This window comes from Schistocerca cancellata, unplaced genomic scaffold (assembly GCF_023864275.1).
Source record: "Schistocerca cancellata isolate TAMUIC-IGC-003103 unplaced genomic scaffold, iqSchCanc2.1 HiC_scaffold_549, whole genome shotgun sequence".
NCBI classification, from domain to species: Eukaryota; Metazoa; Arthropoda; class Insecta; order Orthoptera; family Acrididae; genus Schistocerca; species Schistocerca cancellata.
In genome coordinates, this window is record NW_026046562.1 from 57,501 (window position 1) to 65,000 (window position 7,500).

Here is a 7,500-nt window from a genome sequence, read left to right on the forward strand (position 1 = left end):
ACCGCAATGTAACGCAATTTGTACCGCAATGTAACGCAATTTGTACCGCAATGTAACGCAATTTGTACCGCAATGTAACGCAATTTGTACCGCAATGTAACGCAATTTGTACCGCAATGTAACGCAATTTGTACCGCAATGTAACGCAATTTGTACCGCAATGTAACGCAATTTGTACCGCAATGTAACGCAATTTGTACCGCAATGTAACGCAATTTCTACCTTAACCTAACCCACGTTGTGCCTTAACCTAACCCACGTTGTGCCTTAACCTAACCCACGTTGTGCCTTAACCTAACCCACGTTGTGCCTTAACCTAACCCACGTTGTGCCTTAACCTAACCCACGTTGTGCCTTAACCTAACCCACGTTGTGCCTTAACCTAACCCACGTTGTGCCTTAACCTACCCACGTTGTGCCTTAACCTAACCCACGTTGTGCCTTAACCTAACCCACGTTGTGCCTTAACCTAACCACGTTGTGCCTTAACCTAACCCACGTTGTGCCTTAACCTAACCCACGTTGTGCCTTAACCTAACCCACGTTGTGCCTTAACCTAACCCACGTTGTGCCTTAACCTAACCCAAGTTGTGCCTTAACCTAACCCAAGTTGTGCCTTAACCTAACCAAGTTGTGCCTTAACCTAACCCAAGTTGTGCCTTAACCTAACCCAAGTTGTGCCTTAACCTAACCCAAGTTGTGCCTTAACCTAACCCAAGTTGTGCCTTAACCTAACCCCAAGTTGTGCCTTAACCTAACCCAAGTTGTGCCTTAACCTAACCCACGTTGTGCCTTAACCTAACCCAAGTTGTGCCTTAACCTAACCCACGTTGTGCCTTAACCTAACCCACGTTGTGCCTTAACCTAACCCACGTTGTGCCTTAACCTAACCCACGTTGTGCCTTAACCTAACCCACGTTGTGCCTTAACCTAACCCACGTTGTGCCTTAACCTAACCCCACGTTGTGCCTTAACCTAACCCACGTTGTGCCTTAACCTAACCCACGTTGTGCCTTAACCTAACCCACGTTGTTGCCTTAACCTAACCCACGTTGTGCCTTAACCTAACCCACGTTGTGCCTTAACCTAACCCACGTTGTGCCTTAACCTAACCCACGTTGTGCCTTAACCTAACCCACGTTGTGCCTTAACCTAACCCACGTTGTGCCTTAACCTAACCCACGTTGTGCCTTAACCTAACCCACGTTGTGCCTTAACCTAACCCACGTTGTGCCTTAACCTAACCCAAGTTGTGCCTTAACCTAACCCAAGTTGTGCCTTAACCTAACCCAAGTTGTGCTTAACCTAACCCAAGTTGTGCCTTAACCTAACCCAAGTTGTGCCTTAACCTAACCCAAGTTGTGCCTTAACCTAACCCAAGTTGTGCCTTAACCTAACCCAAGTTGTGCCTTAACCTAACCCCACGTTGTGCCTTAACCTAACCCACGTTTGTGCCTTAACCTAACCCACGTTGTGCCTTAACCTAACCCACGTTGTGCCTTAACCCTAACCCACGTTGTGCCTTAACCTAACCCACGTTGTGCCTTAACCTAACCCACGTTGTGCCTTAACCTAACCCACGTTGTGCTTAACCTAACCCACCGTTGTGCCTTAACCTAACCCACGTTGTGCCTTAACCTAACCCACGTTGTGCCTTAACCTAACCCACGTGTGCCTTAACCTAACCCACGTTGTGCCTTAACCTAACCCACGTTGTGCCTTAACCTAACCCACGTTGTGCCTTAACCTAACCCACGTTGTGCCTTAACCTAACCCACGTTGTGCCTTAACCTAACCCACGTTGTGCCTTAACCTAACCCAAGTTGTGCCTTAACCTAACCCACGTTGTGCCTTAACCTAACCCAAGTTGTGCCTTAACCTGCTCTGTAATTGGCATATGACACGTTACATTAATCCAGCGTTGTCTAACCACAACCCTCTGAATATAGTTCGCTACTCGCACCGCCCACCCTCTTGTGTATCGTTTCATGTTCAACACTTCGCAAGTGTTGCTTACTTTTTACATGCTCCCGCTGTACACTGTAATGTGGACGACTGCAGGATGTACATCGCCCCCACCCTCCCCCCTGCCTTCGCACGCTGGTCGTTCAGGTGCTTGCGTGTTCAATGCCCTTCGCAGCTGTTCACTGGCATTCGCATGTCGAAGCGCTCAGTCTACGTCGTGGTACGGCCTGTGTCCACTGTCCGCTGATGTCGTAAGCTTAACCCTCACATTGTACTGCACATAGGTCCGTATGTACTGCATGATACGCTGTGGCACATGTGTGACCGTACAACGACTGCGCCCAACAACAGCGAACCATACGGTCCAAATGTTGTGCACTCAGCCACGTGCCGTCTCCCCATAACAGCTACATTGCAGTGTGGTACGCCATAGAGACGTGTGGGATTAACGGACGCCCTGGATGGCGATCAGCATGAGCCGTCTGTTGATGTAGTGGCGCGTGTATTCAAACGTAGTCGTCTCTTCTCACACAGTGTGATAGCATGGTGCACCGCGTTCCACATCTGCGACATGGTACAGATGCTGGTTGACAGTCGGTCTCGTAATGGACATCGCATACGTAGGGGGCCACCTCCCACGTGTTCTCTAGTCGTGCACATTTGTTGCGTGTATGTGGGCAGACGTAGTGTGTCGTGACACCTAACAGACAGGTATGCAATAATCGTTGCATTTGCAAACTGGGATGGACGTCTACGTTTGCTGGTGACGTTACGCAATGAACAACTGGTAAACCCATTGTGGTGCGGTTGTTGTTGCTGGAGGTAAATCAGTAAGGGCAAATCTGTGTGTGAAGCGATACGCGGGCGGTGGCTGGGTGGGACCGTCCCCGGCCGGTGAGGGGGGGCCGCCCGCGTGCTGGCCGCGCGGTGCGTGGGCGCACGCGCTAACAGCGGCTGGTGGGGGCGCCCAGTGGCAGGCGCGCCGGCCGACGGACGCGGCAGGCGGCGCAGCTGCGCGCCGGGGCACCCTGCGCGCGGCGCCGGGCGGCCAAAGTGGGTCCTCGCGGGCCCGGTGCGAAGCGCGGTGGACATCTGCAGTGGCTGGTCCGACTGAGGACTGTGTGCGTTGAGGATGCGCCGCCGCCCGGCACTCGGCGCCGCGACGCCGTCTGCTGCTCGGTCGCCCCAGCGTTCTCGCTGGTGGTTTGTATCGCAGTTGTGCAGACGTGTTGGCACGTGCGCTGTGCTGGGAGAGTTCGCTTCGGCACCCACGTGGGGCCTTTGCCCTTCTGTGGCGCTGGCGTTGGAGCTGCCGGTCACCGTAGGTGGCGCGTGTTGTCTCCCGCCGGCAATGCCACGACAGCACGCTCCCGGGCCTCTGTCGGCAGCGGCAAGCTCAGTTGGGAGCAGCGGTGGTCGCACCTAAAGCCGTCTACTCGCCTAACTCCGGGCGATTGCGCCTCTCTCGAACCCGACCAAGTACTTAGGACGGCGCTGCGCGCCGCCGGACCTGAGAGGGTTTCGAGGTGTATTGTGCAGGGGAGCTCAGCCTCCTCCTGTTTGCAGAATAATTGAGCGGACGCTTGCGTGTTCGCGCGGGCCCCTGGGACACACTCCCCGGGCGGCCGGCTGCTCAGCTCTAGTTGACGCAGCTCCCTGGTTGATCCTGCCAGTAGTCATATGCTTGTCTCAAAGATTAAGCCATGCATGTCTCAGTACAAGCCGCATTAAGGTGAAACCGCGAATGGCTCATTAAATCAGTTATGGTTCCTTAGATCGTACCCACGTTACTTGGATAACTGTGGTAATTCTAGAGCTAATACATGCAAACAGAGTCCCGACCAGAGATGGAAAGGGACGCTTTTATTAGATCAAAACCAATCGGTCGGCTCGTCCGGTCCGTTTGCCTTGGTGACTCTGAATAACTTTGGGCTGATCGCACGGTCCTCGTACCGGCGACGCATCTTTCAAATGTCTGCCTTATCAACTGTCGATGGTAGGTTCTGCGCCTACCATGGTTGTAACGGGTAACGGGGAATCAGGGTTCGATCCGGAGAGGGAGCCTGAGAAACGGCTACCACATCCAAGGAAGGCAGCAGGCGCGCAAATTACCCACTCCCGGCACGGGGGAGGTAGTGACGAAAAATAACGATACGGGACTCATCCGAGGCCCCGTAATCGGAATGAGTACACTTTAAATCCTTTAACGAGTATCTATGGAGGCAAGTCTGGTGCCAGCAGCCGCGTAATTCCAGCTCCAATTGCGTATATTAAAGTTGTTGCGGTTAAAAAGCTCGTAGTTGGATTTGTGTCCCACGCTGTTGGTTCACCGCCCGTCGTGTTTAACTGGCATGTATCGTGGGACGTCCTGCCGGGTGGGCGAGCCGAAGGCGTGCGACCGCCTCGTGCGTGTTCGTGCGTCCGAGGCGGACCCCGTTGAAATCCTACCAAGGTTCTCTGTATTGAGTGTCTGGGTGGGCCGGCCACGTTTACTTTGAACAAATTAGAGTGCTTAAAGCAGGCAAGCCGCCTGAATACGTGTGGCATGGAATAATGGAATAGGACCTCGTTTCTATTTTGTTGGTTTTCGAACCCGAGGTAAAGATTAATAGGGACAGGCGGGGGGCATTCGTATTGCGACGTTAGAGGTGAAATTCTTGGATCGTCGCAAGACGAACAGAAGCGAAAGCATTTGCCAGTATGTTTTCATTAATCAAGAACGAAAGTTAGAGGTTCGAAGGCGATCGAATACCGCCCTAGTTCTAACCATAAACGATGCCAGCCAGCGATCCGCCGCAGTTCCTCCGATGACTCGGCGGCGCAGGCCTCCGGGAAACCAAAGCTTTTGGGTTCCGGGGAAGTATGGTTGCAAAGCTGAAACTTAAGAGGAATTGACGGAAGGGCACCACCAGAGTGGAGCCTGCGGCTTAATTTGACTCAACTCGGGGAAACCTCACCAGGCCCGGACACCGGAAGGATTGACAGATTGATAGCTCTTTCTTGATTCGGTGGGTGGTGGGGCATGGCCGTTCTTAGTTGGTGGAGCGATTTTGTCTGGTTAATTCCGATAACGAACGAGGACTCTAGCCTGCTAACTAGTCGCGTGACATCCTTCGTGCGGTCAGCGATTACTTTTCTTCTAGAGGGACAGGCGGCTTCTAGCCGCACGAGATTGAGCATAACAGGTCCTGTGATGCCCTGAGATGTTCTGGGCCCGCACGCGCGCTACACTGAAGGAATCAGCGTGTCTTCCTAGGCCGAAAGGTCGGGGGTAACCCGCTGAACCTCCTTCGTGCTAGGGATTGGGGCTTGCAATTGTTCCCCATGAACGAGGAATTCCCGTAAGGCGCGTGTCATTAAGACTCGCGTTGATTAGTCCCTGCCCTTTGTACACACCGCCCGTGACTACTACGATTGAATGATTTAGTGAGGTCTTCGGGACTGGTACGCGGCATCGACTCAGGGGTCGTTGCCAGTGGCTACCGGAAAGATGACCAAACTTGATCATTTAGGAAGTAAAAGTCGTAACAAGGTTTCCGTAGGTGAACCTGCGGAAGGATCATTACCGACTAGACTGCATGTCTTTCGATGTGCGTGTCGTGTCGCGCAACACGCTACCTGTACGGCAGCAGCCGTGCGCCGCGTGCGGAACCACGCGTGCCTCTCAAAACTAACTGAAAAATGTTGTGTGGTACGAGCGCTGAAGCTCTGGAGCGGCTGGCCTGCGGCACCTGGCGCCTGGCGCCGGTTTTGAATGACTTTCGCCCGAGTGCCTGTCCGCTCCGGTGTGGAGCCGTACGACGCCCATCGGCCGTGAGGCCGTTGGACACAGAACGCTGGAACAGGGGCCGTCAAACGCCTCAGTCCCGCCTATGCAACTGTTTTGAAAGAGACAGTGGAAACTAAACAAAAAAGATCACCCAGGACGGTGGATCACTCGGCTCGTGGGTCGATGAAGAACGCAGCAAATTGCGCGTCGACATGTGAACTGCAGGACACATGAACATCGACGTTTCGAACGCACATTGCGGTCCATGGATTCCGTTCCCGGGCCACGTCTGGCTGAGGGTCGGCTACGTATACTGAAGCGCGCGGCGTTTGTCCCGCCTTCGGAGACCTGGGAGTGTCGTGGCCGCCTGTGGGGCCGGCCGCGTCTCCTTAAACGTGCGATGCGCGCCCGTCGCCTGGCGGTTCGCATACCGGTACTTTCTCGGTAGCGTGCACAGCCGGCTGGCGGTGTGGCGTGCGACACCTCGTACAACGACCTCAGAGCAGGCGAGACTACCCGCTGAATTTAAGCATATTACTAAGCGGAGGAAAAGAAACTAACAAGGATTCCCCCAGTAGCGGCGAGCGAACAGGGAAGAGTCCAGCACCGAACCCCGCAGGCTGCCGCCTGTCGTGGCATGTGGTGTTTGGGAGGGTCCACTACCCCGACGCCTCGCGCCGAGCCCAAGTCCAACTTGAATGAGGCCACGGCCCGTAGAGGGTGCCAGGCCCGTAGCGGCCGGTGCGAGCGTCGGCGGGACCTCTCCTTCGAGTCGGGTTGCTTGAGAGTGCAGCTCCAAGTGGGTGGTAAACTCCATCTGAGACTAAATATGACCACGAGACCGATAGCGAACAAGTACCGTGAGGGAAAGTTGAAAAGAACTTTGAAGAGAGAGTTCAAAAGTACGTGAAACCGTTCTGGGGTAAACGTGAGAAGTCCGAAAGGTCGAACGGGTGAGATTCACGCCCATCCGGCCACTGGCTCCCGCCCTCGGCAGATGGGGCCGGCCGCCCGCGCGGAGCAATCCGCGGCGGGGTCGTGTCCGGTTGCCTTTCCACTCGCCGCGGGGTGGGGCCGTTCCGGTGTGCGGTGGGCCGCACTTCTCCCCTAGTAGGACGTCGCGACCCGCTGGGTGCCGGCCTACGGCCCGGGTGCGCAGCCTGTCCTTCCGCGGGCCTCGGTTCGCGTCTGTTGGGCAGAGCCCCGGTGTCCTGGCTGGCTGCTCGGCGGTATATCTGGAGGAGTCGATTCGCCCCTTTGGGCGCTCGGGCTCCCGGCAAGCGCGCGCGGTTCTTCCCGGATGACGGACCTACCTGGCCCGGCCCCGGACCCGCGCCGCTGTTGGCTCGGGATGCTCTCGGGCGGAATAATCGCTCCCGTCAGCGGCGCTTCAGCTTTGGACAATTTCACGACCCGTCTTGAAACACGGACCAAGGAGTCTAACATGTGCGCGAGTCATTGGGCTGTACGAAACCTAAAGGCGTAATGAAAGTGAAGGTCTCGCCTTGCGCGGGCCGAGGGAGGATGGGGCTTCCCCGCCCTTCACGGGGCGGCGGCCTCCGCACTCCCGGGGCGTCTCGTCCTCATTGCGAGGTGAGGCGCACCTAGAGCGTACACGTTGGGACCCGAAAGATGGTGAACTATGCCTGGCCAGGACGAAGTCAGGGGAAACCCTGATGGAGGTCCGTAGCGATTCTGACGTGCAAATCGATCGTCGGAGCTGGGTATAGGGGCGAAAGACTAATCGAACCATCTAGTAGCTGGTT

General features: G+C 55.4%; 2 non-coding genes across 2 annotated transcripts in view; both read left to right on the plus strand.

Annotated features, from left to right (window-relative positions):
• Positions 1-5,882: 5,882 nt before the first annotated feature.
• On the plus strand, positions 5,883-6,037 carry LOC126130143 (5.8S ribosomal RNA). Its single transcript, XR_007527384.1, has one exon. It is a non-coding gene; the product is annotated as a 5.8S ribosomal RNA (ribosomal RNA).
• A 189-nt stretch (positions 6,038-6,226) lies between these two features.
• LOC126130132 (large subunit ribosomal RNA) overlaps positions 6,227-7,500 on the plus strand; it is a 4,222-nt gene continuing 2,948 nt past the window's right edge. The window contains exon 1 of the ribosomal RNA XR_007527375.1: positions 6,227-7,500. This exon is cut by the window's right edge and continues 2,948 nt beyond it. This is a non-coding gene — a ribosomal RNA (large subunit ribosomal RNA).